This window comes from Pteropus medius, unplaced genomic scaffold (assembly GCF_902729225.1).
Source record: "Pteropus medius unplaced genomic scaffold, Ma_sr-lr_union100, whole genome shotgun sequence".
In the NCBI taxonomy this organism is placed as follows: domain Eukaryota; kingdom Metazoa; phylum Chordata; class Mammalia; order Chiroptera; family Pteropodidae; genus Pteropus; species Pteropus medius.
The window spans coordinates 3,370,343-3,382,943 of record NW_024356248.1 but is presented as its reverse complement, the minus strand read 5'-3'; the positions used below and the strand labels follow the sequence as shown (position 1 = coordinate 3,382,943).

The following is a 12,601-nucleotide window of genomic DNA, read 5'->3' as shown; positions in this document are numbered from 1 at the left end:
TTCCTCTGCGATACTTGTACCAGAGTTGGGATGAACACGTTTTCTATCCACGTGGAAGATATGGCCGTTGAAAGGGAATGGGAAAAGAGAGTAGAGAGTGGGGACGGAATTCGGAAGGAAGGGTGAGGAACTGAAGAGGAGAAGTTACTCAATTTGACGTCGAGAGGGCAAAGTCACTTTCAGACCTGTCCCGATGCCTTAGAGACCATGAAGCTGCAGGAAGGGGTCCAGGGTTTATTATTGGAATTTACTTTAAAGAATGAGATTTAAAACACAGGTTACAGAACACACTCGACAGAAAGCAGGTCGTTTGCTTATGAATACGTCTGTAAGATAGGCAGGACAGTGGTGCAAGTGTTTAAGTGACTGAACCTGAGTGAGTCATGGCCACTTCGGAGTAAAACCAAGACTCTTAAAAATCTCATCTCCTACAGAGTGCAGCATAGGGACTATAGTCAATAACATGGTAATTATTATGTATAGAGCCAGGGGAGAGTGGTCCAGCGGGGGGGTACTACGGAGGAAAAAGAAAAGAAAGTGAGAATCTCTCTCATGTGAATTCGTAGCTACTTTCGCTTTTTCCTATATAGCACCACAAGTTTTACAGATATATTTATTTATATGGCTGTACTTGTGATCTCTTGTCTCTTTCCGTAGACGATTTACATATTAGATCTGTACAGCCAGGAATTGTCTGTTTTGTTCACCGTTGTGTGTTGACAAGCGCAGTGCCTATTCCTGTGCTCAGCAAACGGTTGTGGCAAAGTGTGCCATACAGTGCTCTCACCGGGCACTCGTCTGTTCTCTCTCTCTTCTTTAATTGAGGTAGCATCGATTCATAACGTTACAGAAGTTTCAGATATACAGCATTGCAATGCGACATGTGCATGCACTACAGCAAACTCACCACCAGAGGTCGCTTCCCTCCGCCATCATACAGTTGACCCCATTTACCCATTCTGCCCTCCCGCTACCTCCTTCCCCTCTGAGAACCACCCATCTTTTGTCTGCAACCTTGAGTTTTGTTTTGTGTGTTCATTTTTTTTAACATATTCCACCTATGAATGAAATCGTATGGTATTTGTCTTTCTCCGTCTGACCTGTTTCATTTGCGTTATACCCTCAAGTTATATAGGGTGTGTGTATGTATGTGGGATATATTTCTTGTGATTATAATATAAGGCTTAAGAAGTGACCTGGGAAAGGATAATCTTGCAAAGACTCGCTCAGAAGACAGGCCACTCTCCTGCCCAAAACAAACAAACAAATAAACAAACAAAACCCAACAAACATACCAGAGAAATCCAGAGGGGAAAAATCATGGAACCCACAAAATAGTACCACCTCCTGGCAAATTGGCAAGGATCAGCGAGCAGACTTCCAGGAAGAACAATGCGGAAACGCATGCAGCTGATGATAAAGTGTGACAAAGATCCTGGAAATGGGCCCACGGTACCATCTGAGCGGCAGGAATGCCTGCTTCGCTTCATACCAAGGAAGCTAAGGGATCTCTATGAAGTCTGTGAGCGTAGAGATGAGGCTTTCCTGTTCATCGTCCATCACTGCTTCCCAGAGCCCAGAGACCACTCCACTACCACCGATTACAATTTATTCTTTCTCTCCATCCACCCATCTGTTCCTCTAGCCACGTGCCCAGTCCACTCGACACTGTCTTGTGTGCAGGGCTGCCTCACAGAGGCGTATATTTCTACTGGTTCCAGTCAGAGGGCGTGGGAACATCCTGCATTTTGAAGACCACTCTTTGCCTGGTGTGGCTGCCCTTATACACATGGGAATATACGGGGAAGCCAAGTTGGGTCAGGGCCTGCACCTGGGCACAGAGGACGTGAAAGATGAGACCGTGTCTTCGGTACTGAGGCACAGTGCCTGCCATCCGCTGCTCTTCTGTCTGGTCCACCAGGGTCCAGGACACAGGGTCCCTTCGGGTCCCAGCAGACAGAAGGAGGGGAAAGTCTGGATACAGCACTCGATGAATCTCTGGATCCTCTCATTGCTGCCAAAATGCCAGAATTTATTCGCCAGGGCAGCGTGGGTGACATCCAGGGATGAGAGTTTAAACATTTCTTGGTTGCTATTGGGAACAAGGAAGAAGAGTAGACCATAATATATCACACACTGTGAAGTATATTTGTTTCCTCCCAGATTGTCCTAACAGGCAAATAGTAGCATATTCCAGGGGCTCTGCAGCAAGGCTATCTGGGTTCATCACCTGGCTCCTCGTGGGGCTGATTGCCTTTATTTCCTCATCTAATAAATAGAGATGATAATCACAACTCCCTCATAGAATCGTTGTGAGGTTTAAATGAGCCATTGGATATAGGTGCTTAGAACAAGTACCCTGGCAGTTAGTTAAGTGCCCCACAGAAATTGGCTGCAATGATTTCACTTGGCCTTGGCCATAACCCTCCAACCTAGATAGGACAGGTAATCTCGTCCTCATGTTATGTAGAAAGAAAAAGTTTCAGAGAAAATAAACAAGTGCTCCCAAGCACATGCCAGCAAGATGTAAAGCCAGAGCTGAGAATCATGGAATGCTGGTGTCAGGGGGCCCTTGGCCACTGTGGGGAAGCTTCAGTCCAGAGAGAGGCAGTGATGTGGAGAGCAGGCAGCTCCAAAGTACAGAACACTGAAGTCTGCAGGCTTCTGCCATGGTGTCACAGGGCTTCGGGGTGTGTCCTGGAAAGAGGCCACATTATGGGACGAGGAGATCAAGATTCAAGCTCCAGTAATGCCTCAATCATCCACGTGACCTGAACAAGCTATGTCATGATCTGAGCCTGTTTTCTGCCAGGACAAAGGGGAGAATACCTCCTACTTTGTCTATCTCATGGGATGGACAAGAGAATCAAATGAGATTATAGATTTGGAGGTGCTTTTCAGGTGTAGTGTACGATCCGGTGTGAACAAAGCTTTTCCAGGCATATCAATACATGAAAGGTCATGAACTTGGGTGTCTCCAGGTCACATCTCTGCCGTCAGTATTCAGTTCTACTCAGTGTTAGACTAGACATCAATGGGAGAAAATATATGATTTTGTTGACATTGCCTTTATTGGGAAACTTTTGTTCTGTGACGTGAAGTCACTAAACACGTATTTATTGAGCACCTACTATATCATCAGACACTGGTGTAGCTGTTGAGGACCTATCAATGAACAAGGCAGAGAAGGCATCTGCTCTGGGGATGGGGGTTGCAATATTGTTGGGAAGAGGTCAAACATCAAATAAGTATGTAAGTAAACTAAGTTAGCTAATTTCAAACAATCATAAGTGCTACGAAGAACGTAAGACTAAGTTATTTGTGTAAAATAAGAGGGAAGTGACTTTCTGTGGCTGGCGTAACCAGGATTATTTCGAGGTGAGATGGGAAGTGCTAGAATCTTTTAAGAAGGGAGGGAGATGGTCTAATTCACATTTTAAAAAAGATTACTTTAGCTGCTTTGCAGAAAATGGATTATAGAAAATCCAAGCAAAATCTGGAGGAGAAGTAGGGAGCTATAGTGTGCTGAATGGTGTGTCCACTCCAAAGATATGTCCACCTGGAACCTGAAAATATGGCCTTATTTCGAAAAGAGTTTTTGCAGATATAAATAGACAAAGGATGCTGACATGAAATCATCCTGGATTATCCAGGGGCCTTTACATCCAACGGCAATCCTTATAACAGACAAAAGAGAAGCCACAAACACAGAGGAGAAGACCGTATGAGGGCAAAATCAGACGAGAGTGATGAAGCCACAAGCTAAGGAATGCTTCGAGCCACCAGAAGCCAGAAGAGGCAAGGACGGATTCTCCCCTAGAGGCTTGGAAGGGAACGCAGGCTTGCTGACACCTTGACTTCAGACTTCTGGACCCTTGGAGAGAATACACGTCTATGCTTTCAGGCCACCCCAGCTCGTGGTGCTTCTTTGCAGCAGTCCTAGAAAACGAACCCACAGGCTCCTGCGGTCACGAAGAGGTGGACAGAGCAGAGGGGCTCTTGCCAAACTTACGTGGAACCGAATTTGCCACGATCGGATGATAACTTCCCTTTCAGAAGGGAGGGGAGCCGTTCTCGGGCTGTCTCAAAGGCCATATAGAGGATGCCTTGTGTGTGCTTGACCTTGCCCTGGATAGCTACAAGATTTTTTATCGCTTCATCCAGGCTGGACTGTGAACCTCGCTGAAGAAAATGAGGGATAATATGAGCTATCGCTGTTCATTTCAATGTCAGGGAAAAGCTGCCTGGCAGCCGGGAAGTTTGTGTGTTTCGAGGCCTCAAACCTCGTGTGCAGTTATGACATGGCCTCTGTAGGATCATGGTTAAATCACTACCACATTTTTAAAATTTAAAATTGGGATAACATTATAATTCCCGAACACATCACAAACAGTCATGACGGTCAAAGAAGACGAGGTGGAAATGTAATAATCAAAATTTATCGAATAAGTCTATGCACTCTGTACCGTAGATCGTTGCTACAATGATCCCATTTGTTCTTTCCTCACTATGCCAATTTTCCCTCCCGAAATGACTCTAGGCTTGGCCACGAAACCTGCTTTGGCCTCGGGGAACCATAGCAAAAGTGACTTAATACAAAGTTTGAGAAGGGAAAGTACACTGAGAAACCTGTGACTCTTACACGTTGCTCAATCCACTTTCGTCAGCCGGCACGACGGCCAGACTCGGGCCTGTGACTAACTTAACCTCACCAGTTCGCAGATAGCCCCCCCGTTAACTGCAATCGCAAAGGTGAATCTAGGAGACACTGGCTGAAGAGTCATCCAGCTGAGTCCGGTCCAAATTGCTGACCTACAAAATTGTGAGCTCATAAATTCTTGTTGTATGAAGACACTGTTTTGGGATGGTTTGAAAACCTAACTGATAAAATCAGATATAGTGAGTGCTAAGCTTTTTTTTTTTATTCAAGATCTTATTTAGTCTTTGAATGGCTGTATGTTTTGAATGCTATTATAGTCTTTATTTTTATCCATAAGGAAGCTGACACACAGAGAGGTTGTTAGTTGCCTTAAATCATACAACTAGTAATAGGCCCAACAAGGTCACAATCGTAGGTAGTTTGTCTCCAGAGAGATATTCTTAATCGCTAAATCCCTCCGTCGTAAATATGACGGAATGACAAAACACAGGGGAGGCTCTGCTCCCATGCCCCTGCTCTCTCATAGATCCTGGAGAATGAATCTTGAGTCCTGAGCTATTAAGAAATTATATTACCCATGATTTCCTTTGTGAACTTCATACATTGCAGTTTGCAAGTTCTAATTCACTGTGAAGGGGGTGGCCACTGAGGGAAAGAATGGACAGCAGACTCAGTGTCTGGGGCTTGGAGTAAAGATATATGGAAGGTACGGATGTTATTCAAGATGAAAAGCGACCCTAGAGATGTAGACGTGGGGGGTGTCAGCAGCTGGCACACACCCCAGTCTTCTTATTTTGAATCTGCTAATGCTGTTTCCAGTCGATGACTTCTGGTGAGCCAAGAAGGGTCTTTGGAGTAGATCTGGTAAGTATTGGTGTAGTGATTAAGGTCATCTGTCATCTCCTGTTTGGGTTAAGAAAAGTCGTATCAACCGAAATATTTCTATTTGTGATTACCATGCTGGTTTTCAGGGGTCCATTACACTATAATATTTTTAAATACTAAAATATTCATTTTTTTTCTGTTGGTGTATTGCCCTCATTTAGGAATTATTTATATTGTGAGGTAAAGAACTTTCTTATTCAATTAATAATGAAAAATGTCCTGAACAAAATTATTCTTAACTCAGCAATCGCTTTAAAATTTCAAACAAAAATGACCCATTTAAAATTATTGTTCCCTCTCTATATAAATCTCAAGGTAGAGGTTTGGTCAATGACCAGCAAAATATTTGGCCAAAAGAATAAATCTTGCTCTAGTGCAAAGATTTTTAAAACATATGGGTTATAAACATGTCTTTATGAAAACTGATGCAGGTAACAATTTGAGTATCCATCTATAAGTGATGAAACCATAGAAAGGGATGATGAATCAGATATGCTTCTTTAAAAAATCTTACTATTGTTGAACAAACTACAGTGCTATCAAAAAGAGTAAGCCAACATATTCAAATATATGTAGCAAAATTATCAGACCCAACCTTGAATTATTTGAAGACGCAGGAATAGGCAAGAGGGAAAAAATTATTTCGACCAGTATAGAATCAGAAAGCTCTGTTCCTCTGTAATATCTAGAAAATATTAAGCAGAAGTACACTTCCTATTCAGCAAGGATACTACTGCTCGGACTTTATTTTTAAGAGTGATGTCACCCAAATGACAGTGTAGGAGACTCCAGCCTTTTCCCCCCCGCCACCCCAAAGCTTTCTATGAAAAAGATCAGCTGTAGGAAAACTCTGGAATCCACTTAAAAACTTCAGCAACACAGGAGAACAAAAAACCTGAGAATAACTGTACAAAAAGAGAAGGAAGACAGCTTCATTTTGCCTGCATCGTCCCCCACCCACCAAGCCAGCATTGCTCAGCACCTACAGAGAACTACCCAGCCACAAGAGTCCCCTCACCAGCAAAGGAAGTGTAAGGTGGGCAACCAGCTTCCCCAGCCTCTTACTTTCATTTCATCCCACAAAGACTGGCAAAGCTGACGGCTAGAAACAAGAAGGAGCAGTAGAGGCTACCAGTAGCAGCCATGCAGTCAGAGCAACCTGTGGTTCCGACTAACCAGCTCTGCAGACAAAACCAGCAGCTTAGCCAGTGGCCAGCATGGTGATGGCGGGAGGGGGGCGGGAAGGGGGTCCCCCTGCAGACTTCACCAGCTCTTGCCCTACAGGTATTAGTGTTTGCTGATGCCAGCCATCTGAGTCCCTCCTCACTCCCTCCCCCACTGGCCCCTGATGAAGTCAGGGAACTGTTAGCAGCTGATACCTACTGCTTAGCGCATACCCAGAGCCAGCCCCTCCAGCTGTACACTTGCATGCCACTGGCCTCATTGTCACCAGCCTTCACTGCTATATGCATGCCTGGGTGAGACTGTGCATGCCTGGGTGAGACTGTGCAGACATGGAAGAGTGCACCAGTAGCCAGCAGCTTGAGGGCTTGCTAAGGCCCTATCTTCTGTCACTGACCTGGACCACTGTACTAACCTGCAGCTAGCCCCTCTAGCTGTGCATCTCCATCCCCCCAGCCTGACCTAATCACCAGCCTCCACTGCTGTGTACCCAGCAAGAATCAGCAGCATGGGCACGCGCGCATGTCAGCAGCCAGGGCTCCCACAGCTTATGCGCAGTTTGCCTGGCTCTTGCTTCCTGCCCTGGCCCCCACCGCTATGTGTCTGCAACTGGCCCCTGCCACTACACAGGCACCTGAAGCTGGCCCCTGCAGCTCTGTGTGTGCACAGTCCTGGCTTCAGCCAGCGCTGATGCCTGCCCTGGCCCCTAGAGGATAGTGCTAGAGGTGCCTCTGAGATCCACTTAACAGCTTTGCAGCCACTGTAGATCCTCTGCAGTGCTCACCAAGGATTACACAGTTGTTGATGCTGTGAATGCCAGTGGCCTGAGCCCAAGAGACATTGTGTTCCCTGGACCTGGTGACTCCACATGGCCTGCACTTAGCACCCTGTACTATTAGACCTGAGGTCATAGCACGCTCCAGTGTGCCTTCACCCACAGGTGAAGGTCTTTACTTACCAAGGTCAGTTCATAAGGTCCGGAAGATGTGACTGCTTCTTCAAGTGTTTAGGCACCTATATCAGGCTACGGGGAGCATGAAGAATGGGGAAAACAATGAGAGGTTCGACAAAAGAGATAGACAATATTTTAAAAGCCAGAAATTTGGGAGCTGAAGAATACAATTACTGCACTTAAGCATTTAATAGAGAGCCTCAACAGTGGACTTGACCAAGCAGGGGAAAAAAAGTGAGCTCAAAGACAGATCAATTGAAATGATCCAATCAGAAGAGCAAAAAGAAAAAGAATGAAAAAGAGTGAAGAAAGCCCCATGATCTATTGAATGCTATCAGAAGAACCAATGTGTGAATTATTGGATAAATAGAAGAGAAAAAAAGAGGTGGGAGAGAAAGCTTATTTAAAGAAATCATGGCTGAGAACTTCACAAATCTCCGGAAAAATTTGGATATCCACGTTTATGAAGCTCACAGGTCACCAAACAAAATCAGCTGAGCAAGAACCTCTCTAAGACACATCGTAACAACACTGTCAAAAATAAAAGGTAAAGAGAGACTATTAAAAAAGCAGCAAAATAAAACAAACAAACAGACAAACTTGTAGCTTGCCAGGGAACCCCCTAAAGGCCACCAGCAGATTTCTCAGACACCTTGCAGGCCCGGAGAGAATGGGATGATATTGTCAAAGTGCTAAAAAGAAAGAGACGGCCAAGCAAAAATACTTTATCCAGAAGAGCTGTCCTTCGGAAATGATGGCTAGATAAAGACTCGCCCAAATGCACGAAAGCCGAGGAGACCCACCACCACTAGACCTGCCTTATAAGAAATACTACCAGAAGTTCTTCAAGCTGAAATGTAGGAATGCTAATGAATGGCATGAACACATGTGAAAATATACAACACACCGGTAAATGTAGGCATACAGTCAGAATCAGAGTACTCTGAAACTGTATTACGGTGCTGTTTTAACCATCTAATTCTAGTCTAAAGATTAAAGGAAAAAGTATTGAAAATCGCTATCGCTGCCATAACTTGGTCATAGATACCAAGTATAAAAAAATGTAAATTATGACTTTTAAATTTTATCTAAGCCTCATGGTACCATGAAGGAAAAACTTACAGTAGATTTACAAAAGCGAAAGAGAACGAAAACAAAGCTTACCACTACAGAAAATCATCAATTCACAAAGGCAGGCAGCAAGAGAGGAAGAAAGGAACGAGGGAAATGCAAAAGAGCAGAAGACAATAAGATGGCATCAGTAAGTTTTTATTTATCAATCATTACTCTAAATGTAAATGGATTGAATTCTCCAATCAAAGAACATAAAGTGGCTGGATGAATAAAAAGCTAGACCGACTCCATGTTGCCTATAAGAGAGTCACTTCAGCTTTAAGGAAAGCAAATGCTCAAAGTGAAGGAATAAAAAAGATATACCATACAAGTGGAAATCACAAGAGAGAAAGGGTAGAAGGGTAGTTTTATTCACATGGGACAAAGTAGACTTTAAACCAAAAATGGTAACAAGAGACTAAGAAGACTATTAACTAATGATAAAGGGGTCGATTCATCAAGAAGATATAACAATCCTAAATATATATGCACTAAATATTGGAGCACCTAAATATGTTAAGTGAATACCAACAGATCTGAAGGGAGAAGCAGAAAACAATACAAAAATAATAGTTGGAGGCTTTAATACCCCACTTTCAACAATGGATAGATTATCCAGAAAAATGAACCTAACATATTCAGAATATTCCATCCAAAAGCAGCAGAATACACATTCTTCTCAAGTGCACATGATACGTTCTCCTGGAGAGATCATACCATAGGTCACGGGACAAGTCATGGCAAATTTAAAGATTAAAATCATACCAAGGGTCTTTTTTGGTTATAATGGTATGAATCCAGATGTCAATAACAGGAAGAAAGCTGGAAAATTCACAAATATGTGGATGTTAAACAACACGTTTCTGAACAACCAATGGGTCGGAAAATAAATCAAAAAGGAAATTAAATCAGAGGAAGACAAATACCGTAGGATCTCTGTCGTATGTGGAATCTCAAAACACCACATCATAGAACCAGAAAGTCAACTGGTGGTTACCAAAGGCTGGGAGGTGAAGAAATGAAGAGATCCTGGTCAAAGGATGCGAAATTCCAGCTATAAGACGAATAAGTTCTGGGGATCTAAAATACAGCATGGTGGTTATTTTCTGTGCTTTTCCCTGCCCTGGCAGCCCATAAAAAAAAAAAATCACATTTATTTTTAACATCCAGTTTTGGTGAATTGTCCACGAGGAAGCATGTCTGATCCTTCCCTTACAATCTCCACCACATATATATTTTTTATGTCCCGTTTCATTGACTTTATTGATGACTGCAGGTTTCGATACCATATAGTTTCTCAGTGGGAAGACGATATCACAATGAGAAATTGTGTCTTAGTATTAACGACCCTGGGCGGTTTCAAGGTTGGTGTTTTTAAAAGGTAAGAAATATTTTTTTCCTTAGGTTAAGAGTTAAAAATGGAACTAGGGTCTGACTTATTACAGTATAGATGTCTAGCTTGGGACACCTTTCTTTAATATCTTTAATAAAAGATCAACTTCTTGTCTATTCCATCAACATAATCTTAAATTAGCACGACCTTCCATTGGTGGTCTCTCTTCCTATAAACTGCATGCAAGAAATAACCAAGTGTGTTTGGTCTTCAGCATCAGCAGGGAGCTGTTTGGGGGTCTGTCTTGAAAACAAACTAAAATAATTAAGGAGTATAAAGATGTATCATAAATAATTTTAATAAGCTTTCCACCCATTTCTTCAGCTCATTCATTCTTCTGTTGCTGCACCTTTCACACCATGTTCTTATTTATCCATGGACTTAACCTATATTTTCCTCCAGGCTGTGAGCTTTTTGAGAACAGGTATTTGTTTGCCACCACAATGATTCATTTCTATGTCCCCAGGGACTACCATATTGTCAGGTGCATGAAAGGCACATAGCAAATACGAACATAAATTCCTATTCATCACACATCTGGCACCTTATCTGCTCCTGAGGGCGGACAACCACTGTATTAAAATCAGGCCACTTGTCCATCAGGGCCTTTAGCTTGAATGGGTTTCCTCGTTTCATGCGGAAGATGGTCCCATAAAACTGCAGCATCCAGAGGGGGTGAGAGAGTAAGTATATTGGGAAAGCATAGCAAAGTATCTTATTTGATCATGACAGGGATTATTTCTATGAAATCATGGAATTTTATAATTGAAAGGTATCTAACGAGCATTTCTGTGAAATAATAGTTTTTTGCATAAAGATATATATGTGTATAATTATATGTATCTTTTAAAAAATATTCATATTGTAAAATATCCAGACCAATAAAATTTATGAATAAAAATCACGAGCCTTCTCACTGTAGGATTTAATACACCTGAAACTGACCTAATGTTGTATGTTAATTATACCTCAATTTTAAAAAGGCAAAAAAAAAATAAAATCTGTTAATAGATTTCCTCCTAGTCATGTACACATACAACAAATCTTACAAAATGAAAATGTTCAGATACACAGGATTCCTAAATGTTTCTCCCATTGAATCAATATGTTCTACTCATTGCTTTTTCAATAAATAACAATGATTTTCATGACTATATAGCATTCTACGATATGGAGGAACCAACGTTCATTTTATAAACTTTTCATTTACTCACATTAGTAGCAAAGATACTTCGAAGAGGTCGCATGAACTCTCACTCAGGTTTCACCAGTAGTAAATCTTAAGTAGCTATATAGTACGAGGTCAAAACTAGGAAACTAGCGTTGGTACAACAATGTGTGTGTTTAGTCTTACATTCTATCCAGTAGATTCAGGTAGCCACCCCCACAATCGGGATACAGAATTACCATGAGCGTCTCCCTTCGAGCTACTCCTTTAGAATCAAAGCCGCTCCCATCCCTCTCAACAGTGACATCTTTTTATTCTCCTACAATTATAATGAGGTTCTATGCATCCTATAATGTTTTATCATTTAAGATCGGTTTAATATTTTTCCTCCATCTTTACGGAGGTATATTTGACACATAAAGTTATACATATTAGTGATGACTTGATATGCACGTACCTTATACCCCAGTGTTGGGCCTATTTTTACGATTGTAGATTTAAGACCTTTCCTCAGAACTTTCGTGATACTGCTTCTCTGTTTGCCAAGTAGCTCGGGCTGCTCGTGAGAAGTCCAAAGTCAGTGTGATTGTGACTCCGTGAACTGCACCAGTCTGTTCCCTCTCTGTATAACCTCATAGGATCCCGTCTTCGTCTTCGGTGCTGGGAAATTGCGCAAATCGTGTATCTAATGAGTTCTTTTCACACTCAGTCTGAAGCGAATACTTTCAATCTCAAGTCTTTCTTCACTTTGGAAACTCTTTCCTATTCCTCATTTTAAATTGTTTTTATCCCTTTACTTGCTCTGTTCTTATTTTTCGAAATGTTGTTTAGATAGACGTTAAAACTTGGCAGTGTCATTCAGTTCTTTTATCTTTTTTTCCATATTTTCCATCTCATCTTCATTTTGTATTACGATCCGCCAGATCATCCAGCTTTTAAATGATCCATAGTGTCCACTTTGCTACTCAACCCTTCTACTGAAATTTTCACTTAAAGTTCCAATATTTTATTTCCGGAATCTCTAGGTGCTTCTTTTTTATGCATGTAACAGAAAATATCACAATTACACTTATCGAAAGTCTTCTACTGTCTCTATTTCTCTTTCAGCGGGTGTGAATTCATCCACAGGTTGCGTCTGATGCCTCCCTTTACCTTGTCAATTCTTTAGTCATTCCTGCTTTTCTCTTTATCTGTGAGTTTGAGAGTTCCCGTGCACACTTAAAAAAAATTACTCTCACCTGCTCCTGG

General features: G+C 42.1%; 1 pseudogene; it reads right to left on the bottom strand.

The window, feature by feature from the left end:
- Positions 1 to 1,044: 1,044 nt before the first annotated feature.
- On the bottom strand, positions 1,045 to 11,004 carry LOC120600764 (glycine N-acyltransferase-like; annotated as a pseudogene).
- Between the last annotated feature and the right edge of the window lie 1,597 nt (positions 11,005 to 12,601).